The sequence below is a fragment of the Rutidosis leptorrhynchoides genome, chromosome 3 (assembly GCF_046630445.1).
Source record: "Rutidosis leptorrhynchoides isolate AG116_Rl617_1_P2 chromosome 3, CSIRO_AGI_Rlap_v1, whole genome shotgun sequence".
Taxonomy (NCBI): domain Eukaryota; kingdom Viridiplantae; phylum Streptophyta; class Magnoliopsida; order Asterales; family Asteraceae; genus Rutidosis; species Rutidosis leptorrhynchoides.
Window position 1 is genome coordinate 437189166 of NC_092335.1, and position 12236 is coordinate 437201401.

Here is a 12236-nt window from a genome sequence, read left to right on the forward strand (position 1 = left end):
TAATAATTATAAAAAAAGTATTAATTTGTAAAAAAAATTATTTTTTTAAAAAAAAAAAAAAAAATTTAAAAAAAAAAAACGTTTTTTTTTTAGAAAAAAAAATTCGTTTTTAAAAAAAAAATGTAAAAAAAAAAAAAAAAACTTAAAAAAAAAAAAAAACGTAAAAAAAAAAAAAAAATTATTAAAAAAAATATATATTTTTTAAGATTTTGTCTATAAAAAAAAAATTGTTTTTTTTTAGTTTTATTACCTTTAGATTTTTAGACTATAGTCGCAACTTTTAGTATTAAGTTTAGTTTTGCCATAGTTATTTTTACTTCTAGAATTTTTAGGCTTTGCCGTAAAATCCCTTAAGTGCTTATTCCTTAGACTAAGTTTTAGGTGCTTTAGAATTTTACGACGCCGTATTTCGCACTACTTTCTTATTTTTATTTTTCGACGCCTATTTTTCGACCTTTTTATTTTTCGACACTTTTCGACGCGCAATCTTTTTCTCTCTTATTTCTCGCCATTCTAGTTTTTAGGACTTAGAATTTTTTCTACTTCTTCTCTAAATTTCTTAAAATTACGAAAATTTATTTTAAGTGGTTAAATTGATAGACATCAAAATTTTCTGGTTCGTAGTAATAGTTGGATTTGTACGTGGACCGGGTTATTGGAGCCAAACAGTACTCAATTATATTGAGACCAAACGAATCCTGCCCCTCTGCTGCATCTTTTGGCTATTCGAAACGTGGACAAAATCAGAAAAGTCTATTGATTGGATAACTTATATAATTTTTCTTTCCTTTTTAAAAACTAATAGGATATTCAGTAAATGCACCGAGCAAGACGTTCACCACCTTTTGTACGTTCACCACCTGTAACTAGATCAAGACATTTAGCAAATATTACCACCGTTGATTTTTCTTTAGAATCGTCATCCAGTCGAACAAGAACTCCAACTCAAATTTTCGATAATCCATCTTTTGAACCCGACTTCACAATTAAGAATCCGGAGCATATTCAAGGACAATTCCAAGATCCTGAACCACTAATTATTCCTCCTGAGCCACAAACCATTAAATCAGAATCCTCTAGTGATTCGTATTCAACAAATTCAATTATGGAAGTAACGGAACCTCTAAGTATGGAAGATCGAATGAGAGCTAAACGCACGGGCCAAGGTCACGCCATTATTAAGCCAGAAGTTAATGCTCCAGATTATGAAATCAAAGGACAAATTCTACATATGGTAACTAATCAGTGCCAATATAGTGGTACGCCAAAAGAAGATCCCAACGAACATCTTCGTACCTTTAATAGGATCTGTACACTATTCAAAATCCGAGAAGTGGAGGATGAACAGATATATCTCATGTTGTTTCCCTGGACTTTAAAGGGAGAAGCCAAAGATTGGTTAGAATCGTTACCTGAAGGGGCGATTGACACATGGGATGTCTTAGTTGAAAAATTTCTTCAAAGATTCTTTCCGGCATCTAAAGCCGTGAGACTTCAAGGAGAAATTGTTACGTTCACACAAAAGCCAAATGAAACATTATATGAGGCGTGGACAAGATTCGGAAGGATGTTGAGAGGATGTCCTCAACACGGTTTAGACACTTATCAAATAGTACAAATATTCTACCAAGGTGTCAACGTTGCTACAAGAAAAGACATCGACATAACAGCTGGTGGTTCCATTATGAAGAAAACCGCAACTGAAGCTTACAAAATTATTGATAACACAGCCTCCCACTCTCATGAGTGGCATCAAGAAAAAGATATCTTTCGATCATCTAAAGCGGCTAGAGCCGATTCTAGCCATGACTTTGATTCCGTTTCCGCAAAAATAGATGCTTTCGAAAGACGAATGGAAAAGATGAATAAAGATATTCACGCAATACGAATCAGTTGTGAGCTATGCGGTGGACCACACTTATTGAAAGATTGTCACATTGAACCAACATTGGAACAACGAGAGAATGTTTCCTATATGAACCAAAGGCCTGGAAATAATTATCAAAATAATTACCAACCGCCAAAGCTAAACTTCAATCGAAATCAAAACATTCTTTACAATCCAAAAGGACCCGAAAATAACTGGTATAACCAACAAGGTCCGAATAACCAACCAACTCAAAACAACACTTTCAATCAACAAAGACCTGGCTTATATAAACCACAACAACAAACCGAAGAGAAAAAGCCAAATCTAGAAGAAATAATGGCAAAGTTATTTGAATCTCAAACACAATTTATTACATCTCAAACCCAAACAAATGATAGGTTTGATCAGTCATTAAGAACTCAACAAGCTTCCATTTTGAATCTAGAAAAACACGTAGGTACTCTTGCTAGCTTAATGAGTGACAGGGAACAAGGAAAGATACCGAGTAATACTGAAGTAAATCCTCGGAATGAGAATGTTAATATGGTTTCAACAAATTCTGAAAAACCAGCTCCAGAAGATGGGAAGGTTTTAGATGAGAGTAACAATGAAGAATTTACACCACCACCACCACCCGAGTATGTAAAGCCAGTGGTGTCACCATACAAACCACCCATCCCGTTTCCAAGAAAAGGAGTTGAGTATGAGCAAGTAATAAGTAATAAAGATTGTGATACTTCTGGAAAGAAGAAGAAGAAAAAGAATAAGAAAGTACAAGAAACAAAAGCCGTAGAAGTAAACCCGGTGAATACAGTTCCACCAAAACCTCCACCTAGGGTAGGTGATCCGGGTGAATTTATTGTTCCTTGTCTACTTAGTGATTGTGTCATGTATGATGCACTGGCAGATTTTGGTGCAAGTGTGAGTGTTATGCCTCTTTCCTTATATAAGAGATTAGGTGTAGGTGAGTTAAGTCCAACGGATATGAGTGTTCGACTCTTTGATCAAACCATTAAGCACCTAGTTGGAATTGCTGATAACCTACCCATTCAAGTAGGCAATTTAACCTTTCTAGTCGAATTCATTGTCATTAACATAGAAGAGGACCCAAACATTCCTCTAATTTTAGGTCGACCATTCTTAGCGTCCACCAAGGCGTTATTTGATGTAGGAAATGGTAGAATGACACTTAGTAGTGGTGACAAATCGATCACCTTTATGATTCGAAAGACTAAATCTCCACCAACCAAAACCGTTGAACCAGCAAAAACGATTGGTAAGAACCATGTTGTTTTACCAACTCCAACGGTAATACTTAGCAATAATGAAATGCCTAAGTGTGGGGAAAATGAAGTAACACCTAATGATGACATGATAACAAAGAACCCCGTTGTTGATACGAAATTAAATGATCCCGTTATTAATAGTTCAATGAAGAAACTTATTAAACGGATTCGCGATGCTAGAACCAAGGGGAACTTTAAGTTATGTAACCGATTAGTATCCAATCTGTCGCCTAAAGAAAAGGCGAAGCTAGTTGAAATTATGGATATAACACATGAATCCGACCAATGGCTTAAAGAAAAAGTCACAGATAGGCAAGTTGATTATGGACCAAGAGAAATTGACAATGAAGTTAATCACAATTTCAACACCACAGCTACCTAAGTGTGGGGAGATTCGAATGTTCTAAAAAGATAATGCTGTCTAAAGTTATTTGTTCTGTTCTCGTGTAGTTCCGAGAATGGAATCCGATTGGTCTTTTCCGCTAGCAGACACTAAAGAACTAGTTTTCTCCCTCCATTCTGAATTTTTGTTTTGTAGGTTTTTTATGAAATTAATATGCATTTTAATTTAAGTTTTTAAAAACAAAATTTACTTTAATTCATTAAGTTTAAAAAATGATTTCTAAAATTCGTCGTGAGTTAAAGACTAGGTCGTTGAGCCGTAATTGCTTTACCCGAGGGCGGGGCGACAAATTTTGTTATCATTTAATTTTATTGATCTAAAGTATGCAAAAAAAAAAAAAAAAAAAATATTATATTAATTTTTGAACGTAGGGGTTATATACCAAACTTCAAAAATATGTATATATGTTTGTATTTTATGTTATGTACACAACAGGGTTAAACAGCGCACTTTCAAAGACTAACATTAAGTTCAGCAAAAGGTACTGATTTTGACGACAAGATGCAAAACAACAAATGTGATATAATAAATGAAGGAATGAACGATGAGGCGCGCCATCTATCATTCGACGAGCTTTGTAATTACAAACTGGGTATTTTTAATCACTTTTCTACACTAATCACCCTCATGAATTAATAATTATAGTCTGATTTCATGCAAATGAGGGCATTGCATGATCTCAAGTGTGGGGAAGGGTTATAAATTCTCTCGGGTTTATACTTGGCTTATTTTCTAAATATTATGAAAATTTTAAAATTTTTTAACTAAATGAATTCAAAATCATGTTTATACATATTTATGAACGATAAAACTAGGTGTTAATGCCGAAATTATCGTTACCTCGGAAAGGACATAAATTGAGAAACAACCTAAAATGCTTGAATTCATTTAAAATGGAATAAAGGAGAATAAAAAGGCAAAGAAAGAAACTAAGTGTGGGGAGAATGTACCAAGTTATTCAATTAAAAATTATCTATCACATATCTTTGTACAAGATTATTGCAGGTACTTTTGTTTTGGATGATACTAATCAGTTTTACCCGGTTTACTGTAATATATTTGAAAGAAAGATGGATCTACACGATGAATCAATTCCATCATTAAAAGGAAGTAAAGTCTTCCGAAAAAGACACGCGCTTCTTGATTTAGGTCATGAAGTTGTCGTCCAGACCAGCTGTAGGTTGACGAAAAATCTAGAAAAGTCATCACTAAAATCAGCAGGAAATCCACGGACCTCAGCATCAAACAGGGTCGCCAAGTGGTCAGATTTATCCTAACCATGAGAAGGATTTATCTCGTACAATGGGGAGGCACCGTGCAAATTAGCTTGATAAGACTAATGAATCAGATCCTCAGAAAAGGATAATCTCCTTAAAGATTAAAAATCAGCTTTTAAGACTGATAATACTCAATCCTAGAGATTGACCTTAAAGATTGAGAATTCAAACTCATGGAATTCGATGATATCTAAACTCGAGCATGAACGAGAAAATATTTTGATCAAAAATACAAACCGATTTGTTTTCTGAAAAACCATTTTCAATGCGTTCATTACCATTGAACGTAAAATCCTAAGAAATTCAACTGGAATTCATTAGGTCACCTGAACCAAATCGGGTGTCAACCGTAAGAACGGTGGTTGCATAGCATGGTCGGAGACAGGACCTTGTGCCAGACCGAAAAATCATAGGATGATCTTTACTATCGCTCCTACCAAGGATAGTTCTAGCATCCGACACGTTAAAAGACCATAATCATCTGCATGTCACGGGACATTGCCTTAACAGTTTCTTGTTCATCGCTTTCCTTTACAACCGGACGGTAGTTTACCGAAAGATAATATACGGAACAAGTAAACTGGATGTGTACTTTCCGATACCGGGATAGCAGTGGATTACACGAACCTAAAAGTTTTAGCCAAAATATTGATCCACAAATATATTTTGCAACACCGATGATGGATCAAATCAGAAAACTTGTCTAGGGTAAAATCTAGCTTGAATTTTCAAAAGATCAAATGTTTTCATAAAGATCCAATTTCCTTAAAGGATCTAAATTTTTATAGTCATGTGGGACTGTAAACCGCCTTTCAAATGTGCACTTTGCTTTGGAAACCGAAAGTAAATCGGCTATTTGATTGCAAGTGTCATTGTCCTAAACCCAAGGCAACTGTGGATGACACACCCACCTTTAACCATATCGTTACTATCATTGTTTATACCGCTCTATCAAAATCACTGATGTACAAAGTGTGAAGAATAAAGAAGTGATTCGTGTGATGTATTATATTATTTCAAGACTGTATTGCTTGAGGACAAGCAACGCTCAAGTGTGGGGATATTGATAAGGCTAAAAAGGAACATATATTTCATAGCAAAATCCCCCAAGAAAGACAAGATTTTAGTTGCAATTGTTCCATTTTCAAGTAATATTCGTTTATTTTAAATAAGTGCGAAGACAAAAGGCGAAAACGACGAATTGAAGACACAAAGGTCCAAAAAGCTCAAAAGTACAAGATACAATCAAAAAGGTTCAAATTATTGATGAGGAACGTCTAAAAATGACAAGAGTACAAGTTACAAAACGCAAAGTACAAAATATAAAATTGTACGCAAGGACGTTCGAAAATCCGGAACCGGGACCAGAGTCAACTCTCAACGCTCGACGCAACGGTGTAAAAATTACGAGTCAACTATGCACAAGAATAAAATATAATATTTAAATAATTCATAATAAGAATAATATTAAATAATAAAAAGTTGTTAATTGAGCATAGTTCAGGGGTCATAAGTGAAAATTCAATTTCTAAATTCGCCTATAAAAGGCTTTGTAATCGTAATGTAAAAATACACCTTTTTCTATCTTTTTCTTATTTATCAATATCAATTATCAATATCTATATTCTCTATCTCTATCATAATGTTAACTTAATAAGATATAACAATAATCTTAGTTTTAATTTTAAATTATGATAATAATAAGATTTATGATAGAGATCGTTTGAGTGTGTAAGTCGAAATTCTGTCCGTGTAACGCTACGCTATTTTTAATCATTGTAAGTTATGTTCAACCTTTTTACATTAATGTATCGTAACTAAGTTATTATTATGCTTATTTGATCCGAAGTAATCGTGATGTTGGGCTAAAATATTAAGAAGGGGTTATTGAACTTTGGACCATAATTAAGGTTTGGGCAAAAGACCGACACTTGTGAAAATTGAACTATTGACTATTAATAGATGGGGGGTATTGTCTAATTGAGTGACAACTCATTGGAGTCTGTCGAACCTATCTTCAAATTAATTAACCTAATAATTAATAATGATTATGGTTGTCCTATTTAGTGATGTTCATATGGAATCTGTTATAATCATTTAATTAATCAATTGGGTTGGGTAATTGATTATTCATTCTGATCAAGTGGATGAATTAATATTCATAAACTAATTAAAATAGGGGTGGATTACATACAGTGATAACTGGTGTAATTGTTGACAGAAGTGATAACTGCGTCACAGTTTAAATCCTTAATCAGTTGGAATATTTGACTTCGGGTATAAGGGTAATTTGACGAGGATACTCGCACTTTATTTTTATGACCGATGGACTATTATGGACAAAAACCAGATAGACGTATCAAATAAACCAGGACAAAGGACAATTAACCCATGGTAATAAATTAAAATCAACACGTCAAACATCATGATTACGGAAGTTTAAATAAGCATAATTCTTTTATTATATTTCTCATCGTATCTTTATTTACTGTCATTTTATTACTCGCAATTTTATTTACTATCATTTTATTTATTGTCATTATTTTACGCACTTTAATTATCGTCATTTATCTTTACGCTTAAAATATAGAATCGACAAACCGGTCATTAAATGGTAAAACCCCCCTTTTATAATAATATTACTACTTATATAATTATATATATTTTATATAAATATAGTTAAAAATATAGTAAGTATCACCAGCTCCCTGTGGAACGAACCGGACTTACTAAAAACTACACTACTCTACGATTAGGTACACTGCCTATAGTGTTGTAGCAAGGTTTAGGTATATCCCATCCGTAAATTAATAAAACTTGTGTCATATTTTGTAGTATTTTGTATTAAAAATAATACTATTTCGTACCCTCACGCTACATCATCAGATATCGACAAGTTAAGTAACTCGACATTTTTCATTAAGATTATTTCATACGTTTATTTAACCTTTGAACTTTATCGCATGCTTCACCAACAGACTGTAATTTAAAAACTTGAAACCTATTATGAAAATATATTATTTTACTTTTCTAAAACGTTTTATAATATAACGATTTCCATTATTTTAACCTTTAAACAAAATGCTTCTTAAATATATTTAGTTTTAGAAAACAAAATTATCATATTTATTTGATTTAGTTTCAAACGTACAAAAACGTTTTCAGTTTAAAAAGAACTTTATTATTAAAACGTATATAACTTTTATAAATATCTAGAACCACTTTTAACAACTCATTACTTAACCAGTATGATAAAGATAACGATATTTTTATTTTATTTTATTAAATATATATAACGATTTAAATTAATATTATATATATTTATATGGGTATTATACGTACATAGTTTTATACTTTTACTATACTTAAACTTTACCTTTACTTTATTTTTACTTTACCTTAAATTTAATAATTCATACTTTAATAATTCACTTTAATAATTCATACTTTAATAATTCGCTTTAATAATTCATACTTTAATAATTCATACTTTAATAATTCACTTTAATAATTCACTTTAATAATTCATACTTTAATAATTCACTTTAATAATTTATACTTTAATAATTCACTTTAATAATTCATACTTTAATAATTCACTTTAATAATTCATACTTTAATAATTCACTTTAATAATTCATACTTTAATAATTCACTTTAATAATTCATACTTTAATAATTCACTTTAATAATTTATATTTTAATAATTCACTTTAATAATTCATACTTTAATAATTCAAAAATCTATTATAAATAGAATTTAATAGGTTTCATTATTTGATAGAAACTTAAAAATATTTTCTCTAAACTCTCTCAATCGATTTACATATATATATTTACTCCGTATTATTTCAAGATATTATCAGTATACATAAAATATTACGACGAAGTGCTGTCCGAGTGATTTCGAAATTGTTTTTCGAGCGGGATAAAGCTAAGGAAATTATGGGTTAAAGCTATGGAGGTTATGGGTATGGTTCGGGAGTATTGCTCGTGAGTCAAACTAGTGTTTATCATCTCCGTTGCGACTACGTACTTTTCCTGCAATATTGAATCTCAATATTGATACGTTCGTGAATCCAAGGCCAACATTGCACTTGTTCAATGACGTCATATGTATTTTTACTACAAAATACATTATTGTGAGTTTCATTTGCTCCCTTTTATATATATTTTTGGGACTGAGAATACATGCGCTGTTTTTATAAATGTTTTATGAAATAGGCACAAGTACTAAAACTAATTCTACGTGGGTTTAAACCAGAAATATACCCTTAGCTTGGTAACATTAAACTACTTTTCTATGTACGGTAGGCGCGAATCCTAAAGATAGATCTATTGGGCCTGACAAACCCCATCCTGACTATGGGATGCTTTAGTACTTCGAGGTTATTTTAAACATACCTGATCTGGTGTACTTCAGAGGGTAAAACATGAACATTAAGGCTTGTTACCGGGTGCCTACAACTTATAGAATACTTTTATACACTTGCGAGTGTACATATATTTATAAACGGAAATCTTGTGGTCTATTAATATATTGAAATGATTGTTATGATAAACCTATGAACTCACCAACCTTTTGGTTGACACTTTAAAGCATGTTTATTCTCAGGTATTAAAGAAATCTTCCGCTGTGCATTAGCTCATTTTAAGGATATTACTTAGAGTCATTCATGGCATATTTTGAAAGACGTTGCATTCAAGTCATTGAGTTCATCAAGATTATTATTAAGTCAATTATAGTTGGATGTATTATGAAATGGTGTGCATACCATCAATTTTTTTTGTAAAGAAAGTTTGTCTTTTAAAAACGAATGCAATGTTTGTAAAATGTATCATATAGAGGTCAAATACCTCGCGATGTAATCAACTATTGTGAATCGTTTATAATGTATATGAACGGGTCCTTTCAGTTGGTATCAGAGCGGTGGTCTTAGCGAACCAGGTATGCATTAGTGTGTCTAACTGATAGTCGTTAGGATGCATTTGTGAGTCTGAACTTCGACCGTGTCTGCATGTCAAAAGTTTCGCTTATCATTTTTGTTAGAAATCATCTGCTTATCATCTTTAGGAAATTACCTGCTCATTATTCTTAGTCTAGAAACCTTTTACTGCATTGATTGCATGAATAAGTGTATAGACAAAATTCATATCTTAGCGTATCTGTTACTGTAGAACTTGCCTGATATCTCTCGTAAATTTCTCTGTAATTTAAGGGATCCTGGTACTACATATATCTATGCACATTATGCATTGAGAATACCATCCAACTATCAATTTCTGTCACTAAACTCTTCATACCAAAAATATTTTATGTGATCGCTTAAGATGGCCTCTACGAATCGACCAAGTTCCTCTGACTCCGAAGATAGCGTGACAGAAGCACACCAACTAATCAACTACCGTGATTACTGGAGAAAATGGGGGTGGGTTCGCGACATACTCACCCTATGGAGAAGGGAAGAAGGTACTCCATATCATGAACCAAATCTACCACCTAACCTTGGAGTACTTGACCCGCTAACCGGCAAACCCGTTTGCAACACCGTTTATACCCTTTTTGCAAGGATTTTTCGTCTTGAGACTACCATTAACGAAACTAGAGAAGATATCCGACCTTTACCTCACACCGATAATCAACCAGGGTTAGTAGAAGAAGTTAAAGAACTCTGAGCTCGAGTGTTAACTTTAGAGAGCACGGTACACAATTTGCAAGCACCTGCAGTATCACCAACACCAGTAACATCACCAACCTCAGCACCAACAGCACTAGTACCACCAACAACAACATCCGCGTCACCAGCTTCGACATCTCATTCTGTACCTCGAGTATAATCATCGTTCTACATGACGTTCTACATCATTTATTTTTATTCGACATAGCGATTATGTAATCTCTGATGTTTTAGAGATTATATATTCTTGTTCTAACGGTAAATCAAATGAGTTTAATATCATATTGACTCATTAAATCCATGATTACATCCGAAGAAAATATATAGGTATATATATTTTTTTTCATAAAGATTGTAATTAAAAATTCTTTCGTACAAACTGTTAATGGTGAAAATATTTTAACGGGTAGGTAATACCTGAGGAATATTTAGATTTCACATTAATAAGTTACATTGTACATTCTTCGAATCTGATTCAACAGTCATTTACTATCCTACTTACAACCACCGATATACGTATCCGTTCACCACAGAATAATCATTTTCATTCAATTTTTATATTTGGATTTTGACCTATCAGAATCCAACAAGTGGCATAATGAAGAAAACATTGGACAAAATAAAATTTGTTAGAAACAAACAAATTAACTATGAGAAATTTTGTTAAGAATCCACGCTAACTGTTCCTAGCTAATAGTTCCTAGCTAACTGATTACATTTTATTTATCGCAATTTACATTCTCGCAATTTTATTTATCGTCATTTAATTTCTGTTATTTACTTTACGCACTTTATTTATCGTTATTTAATTTCTGTTATTTATTTTACGCACTTTAAATATCGGGACACGTATACAAGGTCTTGACATATCATATCGACGCATTTATATATATTATTTGGAATAACCATAGACACTCTATATGCAGTAATGGTCGAGTTCTCTATACAGGGTTGAGGTTGATTCTATAATAATATATATAATTTGAGTTGTGATCGAGTCAGAGACATGTACACGGGTCACGATAAGTATTAATTAATTCGAATATTGTATATTAAACTATATATGAATTATTGGACTATCAACTGTAGACTACTATCATTGGACAATTAAAATGAATTAAAATATCGATTATAATATATGAAACTAAACAATTCTTCAAGTTTGCCACTTGATTTCTTCTTAAACCTCATTTGTATCTTGATGATTACAATCCGCGTTCAAACCTTTCATGATTCTTGAAAACACCTCAATCGAGAGAATGAACCAACCACACTTCATCTACAGCAGAAAAGATTGAAGCATATAGTTATGCACCTGAAAAACACTCAGAACCTGGTAAACGTTTAGCATGTAGCCGTGCTAATTCCTTAGTGTTATTATTAACCAAAATAACCTAATAATTCCTTTTAAAGTAGCAAATTTTGTCACAGCTTCAGCAAATCAACTTCGACTTTTCGTTCGAAACAACCATATCATAATTTTGATATATATACGTGCTCTTTATTGTTACCGGGGAACCTTTTATATTCCACCATATTACCATCAACGTTTAATCATCTAAAAACACAATTCTCTTGAAATCACCTCGGAGTGATAACCGATGACCCAGATATGGTAGCATTAAATACAGAGGAAACATCAAAATCGTAGATGGTCTAAACGGCCAAAAGTTTGATAATAAAGAATGGAATGTTGGGAACGCTCGATAGAAAATTTGGTAC

General features: G+C 32.4%; 1 non-coding gene across 1 annotated transcript; it reads right to left on the reverse strand.

Moving 5' to 3' along the window:
- Nucleotides 1-1489: 1489 nt before the first annotated feature.
- LOC139903538 (small nucleolar RNA R71) lies at nt 1490-1596 on the reverse strand. The gene has a single exon (XR_011778352.1). It is a non-coding gene; the product is annotated as a small nucleolar RNA R71 (small nucleolar RNA).
- Between the last annotated feature and the right edge of the window lie 10640 nt (nt 1597-12236).